This window comes from Erpetoichthys calabaricus, chromosome 15 (genome assembly GCF_900747795.2).
Source record: "Erpetoichthys calabaricus chromosome 15, fErpCal1.3, whole genome shotgun sequence".
In the NCBI taxonomy this organism is placed as follows: Eukaryota; Metazoa; Chordata; class Cladistia; order Polypteriformes; family Polypteridae; genus Erpetoichthys; species Erpetoichthys calabaricus.
Window position 1 is genome coordinate 6,544,434 of NC_041408.2, and position 14,913 is coordinate 6,559,346.

Below are 14,913 nucleotides of genomic sequence, written 5' to 3' on the forward strand. Positions count from 1 at the left end.
TAGAAGGAGCCAGCAACCGTTACTCGGAGAGCCAAAGTCAGGAGGAGGAAGACAAAGCTTTACCAGAGGAGTAGAGGAGAGAAAAAGGAGGAAGAGAAAGAAAGAGGACGTATTGTGTTTGTGTGCTGTGCTTTGGACTGTGTTGTGCCTATGGGAAACAGAGAAGGAGTTTCCCATGAGGAAAAAGAAAAAACAAAAACGTGTGTGCCTTGAACTTGTGTCCCACGTTTGTCTGTGTTAGGTTCAGGTGGCAGTGCCAGCCTGGGTGGTCCACAATGCGCTGTGCTGTGGTTATACACAGAAACCTGATGATGACCATTAGATTTGGATGGTCTCCCTTAGAGAATCTCGGCCGATAGTCACAGCATAGTCTTTGGAGAGCGTCCCGCGTATTCTGTAAATGGCTTGAGAGATCCTGAGAATTTCTATGAGGGATTCTGAATTTGCCTGAAATGTGTGTGCCAAAAACCGATGTCACTTCTAGTCATGAGGCCTGTCAGACTTGCCAGCAGCAGTTGCTGATCTCATTGCCCGACCAACATGCACTTTTATAAACCCGATTATTCTCAGAAACCTTTTTATTAAAATGGAGACCCAGTCCATGATCACCTGGGGTGGTGGTCCCACTTGGAGAATTGGCACAGACAGTCGGGGCACAGTACTTAGAGAGCGGCCCGTCCACTCAGCTTGAGAGGTCCCGAGAATTTCTATCAGGCACTCTGAATTTGCCTACAATGTGTTTGCCAAAAGCCGATGTCACATTTTGTGACTTCTGGTCGTGGGGGATGTCAGACTTGCCGGCAGCAGTTGCTGATCTCATTGCTGAACCGTCAGTGCGTTTACATGCTCTTTAAAAATTTGGATATTCACAGACACCTGTTTTTTTTTTAAATGGAGGGCCCAGCTCATGACGAGCATTAGATCTGGATGGTCCCCCTTAGAGAATCGTCACCGATAGTCATGGCATAATTCTTGGAGACTGGCCAGAGAATTCTTTAAATGGCTTGAGAGATCCTGAGGATTTCTATCGGATACTATGAATTTGCTTGAAATGTGTCTGCCAAAAAACGATGTCACATTACGTGACTTGTAGTCGTGGCGGATGTCAGACTTGCAGTTTGCTGATCTTATTGCTGGACCGTCAGAGCGGTTCCATGCGTTTTAAAAACCCAGTTATTACAGAAACCTGCTATCTAAAAATGTCATGTCAGACTTGCCAACAGTAGTTGCTGATCTCACTGCCCGACCAACATGCACTTTTATAAACCTGATTATTCTCAGAAACCTTTTTTATTAAAATGGAGAACCAGTCCATGATGACTGTCAGAAAACTAGAGAATTGGCACAGACAGTCGTGGCACAGTCCTTAGAGAGAGGTCTTGAGAATTTCTATCAGACACTCTGAATTTGCCTAAAATGTCACATTATGAGACTTCTAGTCATGGGAGATGTCAGACTTGCCAACAGACTTGTTCATTGCTGAACCATCAGTGTATTTACATGCTATAGCATACGGCCAGGGCCCTTGCCCTGACAGGACGCCTCCATGTTGGGAAGACCATGGAATCAAGGATGGCCAAAGCATTACCTCCCCAGGGGTGCTAGATGGCAACCCCCTGTGTTGCAGCGGTGCCTCAGACTCCCGCAGGGCTTCATGGGAGTTGCAGTTTGGTGCAGCCCTGTTGGGGTCATGCACTTCAAAAACTTGGTTATACACAGAAAGCTGATTTTTTAAAATGGAGGCCCCAGTCTATGATGACCATTAAATTTGGATGGCCTCCCTTACAGAATCGCAGCCAATAGTCACGGCATAGTCCTTGGAGAGCGTCCCGCGTGTTTTTAAATGGCTTGAGAGATCCTGAGAATTTCTATCAGATACCCTGAATTTGCCTGAAATATGTGTGTCAAAAGCCGATATCACCTCTAGTTGTGAGGCCTGTCAGACTTGCCAACAGCACTTACTGATCTCATTGCTGAACCATCAGTGCGTTTATATGCACTTTAAAAACTTAGATATTCACAAACACCTGTTTTTTTAAATGGAGGCCCCTTCTCATGATCATTAGATTTGGATGGTCCCCCTTAGAAAATTGCCACCAATAGTCATGGCATAGTCTCTGGGAAATGGCCAGAGAATTTTTTAAATGACTTTACTGAAATTCATTCTGTGACCAGAAATCTTTTGACATTCTGTAAGTGCTGTTAAGACTGCAGGCACAGACGTTTGTGGATCTGATATATACAGTACCATATCATCTGCATGTAGAGAAATTTTCTGCTCAAGTCCTTCTCTAATAATCCCATTTATCTCAAAAGCATTTCGACAGTGAACTGCTAGTGGCTCTATGGCAATTGCAAAAAGCAGTGGTGACAGAGGGCATCCTTGTCTAGTATCACATTCTAGTATGAAGTAGTCTGAATTAATGTCCTGGGCTGGTATCCAGCAGTTTGATCCATGTACAAATGTACAATGTAGTGAAAAGGTAGGTTTCATTCAACCATATCAAATGCTTTTACATAATTTTCTGCCACATCGACTTCCTTCACATCCTCCCTAACCTCATTCATAAACCTCCTCTTTGGTCAGTCTCTTGCCTGACTAGGGCTGCCAATTGTCCTCATTTTTCCAGGCATGTCCTCATTTTTAATGCGCCATTGATCGTCCGGGAGGAATTTTTTAAATTGTGAAAATATCTGGAATTTTGGCTTCTAAAATGTGAAAATCTCCACATCCTTATCATTGGTAAAAACCGAAAGCCGTCCACCAATCAGCATTTGCAGAAGTTTTTTTTCCCCGAATCTCCACTTCCATTCTGCCAGAAAACAACGCAGAGATTGATGAGAACGTCTGTCCAACTTGGCTTATTCACTTCATCGTTTGAATTCAGCTTTCTCTTCTTGGCGAATAAACAGTTTGTTATAAACGTTGTTTCCTTAATTATATGCAATCCTAATTCACTGTAACTAAGTGAATTTATTCAAAATCGAAATGACAATTTCACATTTTCTACATGAGATCTTATTTTCGATTCTTCTTTCAGCAGCAAAGAAATGTCGTACATCAGGGTACAATCCATCGTATTTAAGTGCAAGTGCTGCTTTGTAATATTTTAATAGAAAATATCGTTATTACCACACCAGTTGTTCCAATATGGATTTATAATTGTAAATGAATGAGTCAACTATTAAAGTTTCGGTTAATTAAAACAAAATCACAGATTTATTCTGCCATATGAATGCAATATCTTTTTAGTTACCAGTTGATCAGGTAATAAGTCGATTCTTCAAGTAATCCTCTTTAATAAAACCTCTGTGTGCGTCCAGTGTCTGTGTGTGTGTGTCTTCTGGTGAAGTGCGCATGCGCGGGGCATGGTGCGATGCTTCAAAGCAGATGCTTCAAAGGCCGCTGGACGCGTCACACAAGACAGACAGGGCGGGACCTATAAAATATTGCGCGGCCAATCTACTGTTCTAGCGCCCATTATTGTAACGGGCTTAATGTCTAGTTTAACAATATTTTTATAGTTACATAAATTCACGAATACCCCTTATGCTGAAAGTGAAGTGCAAGTTCGTATGCCACTTGAACAGCAAATCTCCTCGTTTAAGAAAAGATCAGAACAGGCTCAATGAAAGGGCCGACGCTCCCAAGATTCAATTTCAGTAGCTGGCCATGTCAAGATTTCTAGTCATATTAGTGGAAAAATATTTTAAAAAATGAAGATAAATGCAAATAAACTAAATTGAAAAGAGTACAATTTTCCATATTTTACTTCAAGTGAATTTACTGTGGTGGCACGGTGGCGCAGTGGTAGCACTGCTGCCTCGCAGTTAGGAGACCCGGGTTCGCTTCTCGGGTCCTCCCTGTGTGGAGTTTGCATGTTCTCCCCGTGTCTGCGTGGGTTTCCTCCGGGCGCTCCGGTTTCCTCCCACAGTCCAAAGACGTGCAGGTTAGGTGGATTGGCGATTCTAAATTGGCCCTAGTGTGTGCTTGGTGTGTGGGTGTGTTTGTGTGTGTCCTGCGGTGGGTTGGCACCCTGCCCGGGATTGGTTCCTGCCTTGTGCCCTGTGTTGGCTGGGATTGGCTTTCCTGTGTTCGGATTCAGCGGGTAGGACAATGGATGGATGGATGAATTTACTGTGTGTATCATTTGTTTACAGGTTTACAATGGTTAAGATAATCCCGATAAGAATAGAAGGAATGAAGTCTGTTCATTTAAGAGGCTTGACGTATTCAAAAATGTTTAATGGCTTATTAGTTTGCCAGTGACGGTGATTGTGGCCATCACATCATAATTATAATGATAAACTGCGACTAAAGGTTTACAACATTTTAAAAAAAACACAGTTTAAATGCGTATTATGGCATCATTAGGGAAAGGTGTCCTCAAAACTCCTCATTTTTTGACCCAATTGTCCTCATTTCCAGAGAAAGAGAGTTAGCAGCCCCCTGCCTGGCAGTTCCATCCAGCACATTCTTTTCATGATGTCCCCCAACCCATCTCAGTCTCGCCTCTGTCACTTGGTCACCAAACTGTTGTACCTGCCTGTGTCGTCCCTCTAATATCCAAGTTCCTAATCCCGTCTACCCTCGTTACTCGTAATCGTAGCACCTTCAATTCAGCCGCTTCCAGCTGTGCCTCCTGTCTTTTCATCAGCGTCACCATCCTGAAGCGACACAACACAGCTGGTCTCACTACCATTTTACAGTCCTTCAGCTTCATGGATAAATTCGATGAAATCTACAAAGCAATAAAGCTCACGTGCAACGGAAAAACTTAGTAACTGCCATTTTTTTTTAAATTTCTTTTTTTTAGGTGTTTCCTGATGTTATAAGATAACGGTAGTGGCCCAATATGTCTTCATAACGGTCACAGCACGATAGAAGAAGCTCATACGCACACAGTAATTTACATACTACAAGACAAAAAACGCCTACCAATGAAAACGTCGGATTACGATCACATGATTCAAATGTTGCGACTGCGTGATTTCAATACCAGGTATTGTTGATACGTGAAAAAAAAAATATTGTGTACGTGAAGCTCGGGAAAAATAAAATCTAGAAATCAATAATTATAAACTTGAAAGATGTGACCATCTTGGGTTTTTCCACAGTTGGTGAGAATGTCTGCAGAAAGCGAAAATGGTCCAAAGACTTTGTGATGCCACTTTACATCCTTCATAGCAGGATGTGTCCTCACGGATGAGTTAATGGAAGAAGCTCGGCTTGTGAGATAACGTGGAAGTAATGACCAAAAAAAACAGAGACAAGGAAGCTCAGTTTGTGTTTGCATTTGTCAGAACTTTCCCAAACTGCAGGCTGAGCTGACAGATAACTGAGTCTGACCGGTGTCCTTACGAAATGTTCCATGGAGACCTTATCCTAAAACCATAAAGAAAACATTTTATTGTGCAGTAGGGTCATTGGGCCGCTAACTTAAGCACCTGGGAGTCTCTATGACCATAAATTGTCCACCCATAAAAGGTTCTTTGGCTGCCAGTGGGAACGTTCAGTAGACATCTTTATTACTCAGTGTGTGCTAATGGGAACTGAGCGAGGACTCTACCCGAGCGAGATATAATCTGCCTTTTGTAAGCCAATGTAATCATGCAAATCTATCAGTCTTTATTTTATTTGGCCTCTTTTATGATAAACACCATCTAGCACTTTCCATAATAAGAACAGAAACACAAGCGTGAGACATGACACAGCATGACTGGTGGGAATGGGTGCTCAGATTCTGGAAGGGGATCCACAGATCAGGATTCAAACATTTTACTGTTAGAAGGTTGTTTTCTTCATTCATCAATGACAGTTCTGAAGTCTACGCAGGGAAGTTCTAATATATTATCATTCAGAATATTCTTTGTAGAGTTTGTTCAGTTTTCCAATTAAATTTTAATTTGATGTTATCATCGCCCTGCAGTGGCGTGTTTGTTTTGATTGTGGGCACTGCCGCTTCCTAGACGTGACTTCTTGGTTACTGGAGAGCGCGCCCATGGGAAAATGTTACTGCTCCGGAGATTGGTCTTTGATGACTCGTGAGACTTAAAAGGAGATTCTCGTTTAGATTTCGTTTAAGAATCGTTACTGATGTTTCTTCTAAAATTCCCTTAGTGGGCAAAGACAAAAAGGAGACGTGAGATACCAGCGGGGTAAAAGGAGTCAAAACTGAGAATGCGTTTTGAAAAGTATATTTCGTGAGATCTTTTTGTAATCTTTTTAAAATATCTTTCAAGACATCATATTTTCTACTTCTCATTGGACTGATGCCCTTCAACATCTCTATATATATAAAATCCAACGTCTGTCTGTCTGTCCGCTTTTCACGACAGAACAACTTAACGGATTTAGATCGGGTTTTTCTCTATAATTTGCTTGAACATTCTGGTTCATTTTGCGACTTCTCTCAATGCGGTATTTATCATAGTTCACTTGCAGTACTGATTAATTTGCGTGAATCCGAGAGACACGCAGCATGCCGAGGGGTGTTCCTTACATCCGCTTAGCTAGCAAACAACAGAACAACTTAACGGATTTAGATCGGGTTTTTCTCTATAATTTGCTTGAACATTCTGGTTCATTTTGCGACTTCTCTCAATGCGGTATTTATCATAGTTCACTTGCAGTACTGATTAATTTGCGTGAATCCGAGAGACACGCAGCATGCCGAGGGGTGTTCCTTACATCCGCTTAGCTAGCAAACAAGAGAACTACTTAACGGATTTAGATCGGGTTTTTTCCTAGAATTTGCTTGAACATTCCAGTTGATTTTGAGACTTCTCTCATCGCGCTAAGAATCATAGTTTGCTTGTAGGAGCGATACATTCGCACTAATCCGAGACAGAGGCCAAGGGGAAGGGGAAGCATGACATCAGGAGTGGGGAGCCGTGCAGAGCCCTCCTCGCTGTCCTGTTTCACTTCTACGTGGGCGAAGCCGTGGAGGACGGCTAGTACTGAGAACCTCGGTTTGCGAGCATAATTCATTCTGGAAACATGCTCGCAGTCCAAAGCACTTGTATATCAAAGTGAATTTCTCCATAAGAAATAATGGAAACTCAGATGATTCGTTCCACAACCCAAAACTATTCATATAAAAATGATTAATACAAAATATAAAGTAAAAATACATAAAACAAATTAACCTGCACTTTACCTTTGAAAAGAATCATGGCTGGTGTGAATGAGTTTCTAAACCCTTGTGGGATTCCACCCAATGGGACTACACGCGCAAGCGTCCCAAAGCAATCGCAGTCTGCCAGAGCTGTAGCAGTTCGCCATAAAATCCGAAAAGATCGCAGACATGCTATAAGCGCCTGCTGTCGATGGGTGATACAAGGAACAAGGAACATTAGAAATGCGCAGGGCACAGTACTACTTGGCTACGGTCCTGCCTGACTGCCGTGTCTGTGTATAGGAGAGCCGCAGATCCCGCTACAATAAATAAGCGCGCTGTTGCTGTTTCAAGCTGAATAAAGTTGGTGTTGCTAAAGTACTGAGACTCAGCTTCGTGTTTTGGGGTGCAAGAAGGGGACTCGCACGTCATAGCACACACACACGCACACACACACACACACACACACACACAATGCTGTAGCAAACAGTATACGCGCGTACGGATGTTGACTATATGAGTGAGACACGTCGACTCAGACGGAGAATAGAAGACGATTGCCCACAATCCCCCAGTGAGAGAGCGAGAGAGAAGAACCATCAGCTCAGTTGTGATCACGTGACACTCAGCAGACAAAGCGTATACATACTACTCGTATTGCAAGACCTCGCCCGTTTACCAAGTCAAAATTTATTAAAAATTTTAGCTCGTCTTGCAAAACACTCGTAAACCAAGTTACTCTCAAACCGAGGTTCCACTCTACATGTCATTGAAAATATCAAAAAAATGTAAAATGAAATTTAGTTTTTCAAAAATGATCAAAGTTCGCTTGCAGTACCGATTTATTTGTGTGAATCCGAGAGAGACACAGCAGGCCCAGGAGAGGGTGGTGGGGACATCGTCACTCACGCTTCAGCCTCGGGGCGTATCTTACTGACATCCACTTAGCTAGCGAATGAGAGAACTATTTAACGGATTTAGATCGGCTTTTTTCTAGAATTTGCTTGAACATTCTGGTTGATATTGACACTTCCATCATCGCATTAAGAATCATAGTTCGCATGCAGGTGCAATATATTTGTGCTAATCTGAGACAGAGGCTGCGGGCCGTGGAGAGGGGGGAAGCATGACATCAGGAGTGGGGAGCCAGGCGGGGTCCCTATCGCTGTCCTGTTTCACATCCACGTGGGCGAAGCCTTGGGGGACGGCTAGTACTGAGTATACGGAATTGAAAATATAATCAAACAAACATAAAATGAAATTAAATTTTTCGAAAATTATCAAAGTTTACTTGCGGTAACAATTTATTTGCGTGAATCTGAGAGAGACGCAGCAGGCCGAAGAGAAGGTGGCAGGGACCTCCTCACTCACACTTCAGCCACGGGGCGCATCTTACTTACATCCGCTTAGCTAGCGAATGACAAAACTACTTAAAGGATTTAGATCGGGATTTTTTTCTAGAATTTTCTTGAACATTCTGGTTGATTTTGAGACTTCCCTCATCACGCTAAGAATTATAGTTTGCTTCTAGGAGCGATACATTTGCACTAATCTGAGACAGAGGCCAAGGGGAAGGGGAAGCGTGATGTCAGGAGTGGGGAGCCGGGTGGGGTCCCTCTCGCTGTCAGCTAGTGCTGAGCATACGTAATTGAAAATATAATCAAAAAAACAAAAATGAAATTTAATTTTTTAAAAATTATCAGAGATCACTTGCGGTACTGATTTATTTGCATGAATCCAAGAGAGACGCAGCAGGCCGAGGAGAAGGGGGTGTGTGGCCCTCCTCACTCACGCGTAAGCCTCAGAGTGTACTTTACACCCGCTTAGGTCGCAAATGGATTTAGATCCGTTTTTTTTCTAGAATTTGCTTGAAGATTCCAGTTGATTTTGCGACTTCTCTCATCGCACTAAGAATAGTTTGCTTGTCGGAGCGATTTATTTGCACAAATCAGAGACTGCGGCTGCAGGCAGAGGGTAGGGGGTACGCTGTACCTCGCCTCCGCTTAGCCAGCGATACCTTTTTGATTATTGATTTTTAAAGATTGTCCTGTTTCACTACTACATGGGCGGAGCCACGGGGGACGGCTACTTTGCGATACAACCGGTTCCGTTTCTTTTATTTTCCCAATTGGAGAACAGGCAGCTGAAGTGATTTTCTCGTGGTCAGATGGTGTCAGCAGTGGGATTTAATCCCACAACCTCAGGGTTTGAAGTCCAAAGTCTTCACTACTATGCCACATAGCCTGCCTGTTCTTCCAGAGTGATTCTGATCTAATTGGAGCACAGCAGTATAATTTAAAGCAACTAATTGTCATATTCAGAAGCAAGGACTGCAGATTTGTAATCACAGTAAAGGGTTTTGTTACCACAAACAACTGTCCATACATTTCACCAAATATTACTGCGCACACAATGTAAATACTTAGAAACTACAAAGAAAAAAAATGTTAAAACACTACTTGGAATATCTGAGCCCCTTATCTGACGTTCTCTGCTGAAACTCCAGAGGAGACCCTTTCGAGAATATCGGGGGTGTTATTTCCTCGAGAAGAAAAATCGAAGAAGCGGGAGACCAAAGATCATGTCTCCACTTCATTGTTGTCTAGGAGAAACAAAAAAGATATTGAGGAGATCTCTTTTTTGATTTCTTCATTCCTATGGTTGGGTAGACTCGTCCACCAGATAATTTTCCTTGGGTGATCACATCATTCCTTCTCTTGGTTCATATAACCATTTCAGAAATGGTTGCAATGTACTTGACAGTTTAAATTCTGGCGTGGCACTCATCTTACTATCCGTGATTTGAATAAATGCTACAACGCTAAAATGTTCTTCATTAATCCCTGCTTTTGCTATTTTAATTTCAAATTTCGATTTTTAGATTTTTGATTTTGATTAACATTCTGGTTTTAGGTGATTGGTTTAGCCAGCAGCCACACCACCTGCACTTTAGAAGAGGTCGTCCACCCGAAGCTAAGCCTTGTTGAGGCTCCAGGCCAGTATTTGGATGGGAGACCAACTTGGAAAAGCTTCTAGCTGCTGCGAGAGGTGTTGGTGAGGCCAGCAGGGGGCGCATACCCTGTGGTCTCTATGTGTGGATCGCAATGCCCCAGTGGAGTGACGGGGACACTGTGATGTAAAAATGGCGCCGTCCATCAGATGATACAGGAAACTGAGGTTTTGACTCACCCTTGGCTGTGTCACCTAGATGAGGGTGTAAGATGGTTAAAAACCTGAAACACCTAATGACACGTTCCATCACTGAGGATGTGTCCAAAGAGCATCAAGAGGTGTATGGTAAAACTGCTTGCTACAGCACAATAATTAGTTTGATATTTTTGGGTGGAAACCTCAAAGATTTCATAACAACAATTAGATCAATGTAGAAAAGTCGGTCACCGACATTTAGTGGGAGGGTTGTGACCCCCTTGAGAACACAATACGTTATACCTACAATGTTGGAGTGCTGTCCAAGGTGCTGTAGAAAAGAAGAAAACGATGAGCAAAGTCTGTTACAAGAATGTGTTATTATAAAAACAATAAGTCACGATTTCATTATAAAAATTCAAAAACATATGAGAAATACTTTTCCCCAGAAACTTAATTAAATGAAGTGTTCTTGTTCTCTTTTAGGAAACTGATAATATCATACTGCGGTGGGTTGGCACCCTGCCCGGGATTGGTTCCTGCCTTGTGCCCTGTGTTGGCTGGGATTGGCTCCAGCAGACCCCCGTGACCCTGTGTTTGGATTCAGCGGGTTGGAAAATGGATGGATGGATGGATGGATAATATCATAAATGAGCTACTGCATCTATTAGCCTGATTTGTATAAACTTTCCCACATTTTTAAATTCTTCTTCCAATGAGTACAGTACAGACAAAATTCAGGAATTTCTATAGTATTGTTCATTTCAGCAATTCTCTGTGTAATTTTTGTTTGGTTTTGTACTTTTCATGTACTGGTTTGTATTTGTAAATCTTTCTATCTGCAATGAGAATGGCCTCAGTGAAGAGTGACATTGCATTGTTTTATGTTAGAATAAAATAATGACTGCGGTGGGTTGGCACCCTGCCCGGGATTGGTTCCCTGCCTTGTGTCCTGTGTTGGCTGGGATTGGCTCCAGCAGACCCCCGTGACCCTGTGTTCGGATTCAGCGGGTTGGAAAATGGATGGATGGGTGGATGGATAAAATAATGACAAGATACAGTAGATAGATAGATAGTGTAGTCGGCAAGATTGGATAGATAGATAGATAGATAGATAAGATAGATAGATAGATAGATAGATAGATAGATAGATAGAATAGATAGATAGATAGATAGTGTAGTCGGCAGGATTAGCTAGATAGATAGATAGATAGATAGATAGATAGATAGATAGATAGATAGATAGATAGATAGATAGATAGATAGATAGATAGATAGATAGATAGATAAAATGGCTGCCAAAGGGGCTTCAGTGAAGTTCTGAGGAAAGAGTCTGAATACTTGTGTCAATGGGATATTTCATTTTTTAATAAATTTACTAAAAATTCTAAAATCTTCATTTTGATTTGTCCTGTTGGGTTATTGAGTGTTGTCTGACGAGGGAAAAAAATGAATTGAAATGATTTTTGCACCCGACTGAAACATAACAAAATGTGAAGACTTTTTGAAGGCTCTGCACTTCATCCAACCCGAGCGTTCCACGGTCAGCCAGATGAAAGATTTGAACCTGCAGAGGAGACCTTCAGAGTTTTCAGGTTTCTTGTCTGATGATGGATTGCATGCTGGCAGCCCACAACATTTGATTTTCTTTTTCAAGGCTGTTTTGTGTTTTATTTTGAATTTATCATAAGCAAACATTCTCAAACATCACAGAGGTCTGGAGTCTATCCTATGATCTTGAATTGGATAAATGCATCATGTTTTGCATAGTTTTGTGGCACCCTGAACTTGCCTGTACAAAAATAAATTCAACTAACCTGAATAGAAGTCACTGCACAATGGCAACAGAGCAAGATTTTATCAGACATAATAAATTAGCAGCCGGTCCAGCTGAGCCACTGTGCCAAAATGAAACATGTGGGGCAGTAAGAGAGAGCTTCAATGCTGACAGTGCTGCTCTTTAGCTGGAGACGGAGGAGAACCAAGGAGAGGATGACCGGGTGAGAAGGACAGAGTTAAAATGGCAGTTTATCTACATGACCACGCGGGCCTGGCAAAGTTCACCTTAGGCAAGCATTTAGAGTGTTAGAGAGCACAAGACGAACAACAGCCATGATAATCGCAATAATAGAGTAAAAAAGGTTTGAGGATAGATAGATAGATAGATAGATAGATAGATAGATAGATAGATAGATAGATAGATAGATAGATAGATAGATAGATAGATAGATAGATAGATAGATAGATAGATAGATAGATAGATAGATAGATACTAATTTTAGTATAATCGGTAGGATCATAAAATTACATAGATAAATACTCTATTATATATAGTACAGTATGTATGAAACATATTACATAATAAATGGACTGACATATAACAAAACCAACATATAAAATATATAGATAAATGGGAAAGACTCTATTTAACTGATTGCTAGATAAATTTGAAAGGTACTATATAACAGCTGAATATGAAAATCACTATAAAAATATGTTGTCACACACGCATGTTTAGGAGGCAACTAAAGAGCTTGAATACATGTAATTCCACAACGGACCAGGGGGTGGCGAAGTTCACTAATTCTCCCTCTCAATCTCTTACAGACCATTCTAGGGAAATCCCGCCCGGCTCTGGGGCAGCCAACAACGTCACTTCCAGTTCCGGTCCTGATTACATCACTTCCTGTAATGGCCTTTAAAGCCACCATCTTGTTAATATTGAGTTAGTTCTGTTTTGGACTGAATAGTGTGAACATGGATCTGATTATTAAGAAGTTTTGCAGCTGGGAACAATTATACAGGGGCTGCCCCCAACCTTCGCAATGTCTTGTGATCTTTATTGTTACAATGTATATATAAAAGCACTGATAGACATAGATGTAAAAGACAGTTAGATTTGAAAGGTATTATATAATATATATATATATATATATATATATATATATATATATATATATATATATATATATATATATATATATTTGAAATATTAGGTAGTTATTAATTTTAGTGTAGTCGGTAGGATCACAAAATTACATAGATAGATATTAATTTTAGTATAGTCAGTAGGATCATAAAATTACATAGATAGATAGATAGATAGATATTAATTTTAGTATAGTCGGTAGGATCATAAAATTACATAGATAGATAGATAGATAGATAGATAGATATTAATTTTAGTATAGTCGGTAGGATCATTAGATAGATCATCCGGTGAAAGTCCGATAACTCCTATTACTGTGTTGAAATGTGTGATTATTATCCCTGAAGTCTCCCTTGACCTTGGTGTTTTCTGTCTGCCCCCTTATTGTCCATGTGTTTCATTTCTTTTTCTTCTCTGCCCGCAGATCGTCCCATGAAGGCGTGAAGCCCTTAGCGAGCTGAGCGGTGAACCCCATGAGCTCCAGCCCAGGGCTGCACACTCGAGGGATGAGGTTTCGCAGATTACGTTTTGGAAATGACTAATGCTGTTTTCAAAATGCTCACATGTTCATTTTTCTTCATTTACACAGAAGGACAGCTATTATTTTTGTGCAGTCTGTTCAAATATTACTGTATGCAATTTTCTAAACTCTAAACTGTTTAGATTTATGTGTTGAGTAATTGGCTTTCCTGCCATTTCACAGGCTGTACAGCAGGTGAATGTAATAAAATATCAGAAAACTCTGAATCATTCCAAGCAGAGGCTGAAATGACATTACGGCTCACAGAATTATACACATTTTTATTGCAATTGCAAATCACTCCTTGTTTGTTTGTTTTACCGATATTCTGTATGAGCTCACTCTGTATATACCATAAAAAGACGTTGTGTATGGAAAATATTAGAATACACTCAATACTTCATAAATGTTCCATGCGCTAAGAACTTGTGAAATGATGATTCGCTTAAAGCCACATCGACTTATTATTAATTTCTTTGTTTCATGCGTATATTTCTGGCGGTATTTCAATTAGGCTCACATTCGTTTTCCAGAATTCTCTGTGGATGAAATTTCTGCAGTTTGTGGAGTTGCCAGCCTTAACATTTTTGTTAAGCAATTTCTTCCACCTTTTTTTTTGAATGCACTGAGGAATCTTTAATTCTAGTAAAATAAAGTGCTTTTCGTTTCTTTGGTTATCAATTTTTTGCATTAACTGTTCAATTCACTGGGGAAACACAAAGTAAAAGGTCACTTAATGCCTGTTTTCCTTTTCACAATCGCTGTAAGAGGGTGATGGCACAGTGGTGGCACGGCTGCCACACAGTAAAGAGACCAGGGTTTATGTCCGGGGTCATCCCTGCATGGAGGTTGCATGTTGTCTGCATGGGTTTCCTTTGGGCGCTCCATCTTCCTCCCACTGTCCAAAGACTTAAAGATTTGGTGAACTGGCAACACTAAATTTTCCCAGGTTGGTAAGTTTGTGTTTGCCATGTGATGGACTGGCGCACTGCCAGTTCCTGCCTTGTGCCTTATGCTAGCTGGGTTAGGCTCCAGCACTTCTTCTTTTTCTCCTCTGTTCCTTTAATCCTTCAGGTAAGCCTTGTCCAACGCCTCTCCTGACTCAGACCCCCGAGTGAACAGAGGTGGCCCCTTTTATACTGGAGTACCCCCAGAGTGAACGAGGAAGTACTCACAGGGTCAAGTGGAAACCCCTGTAA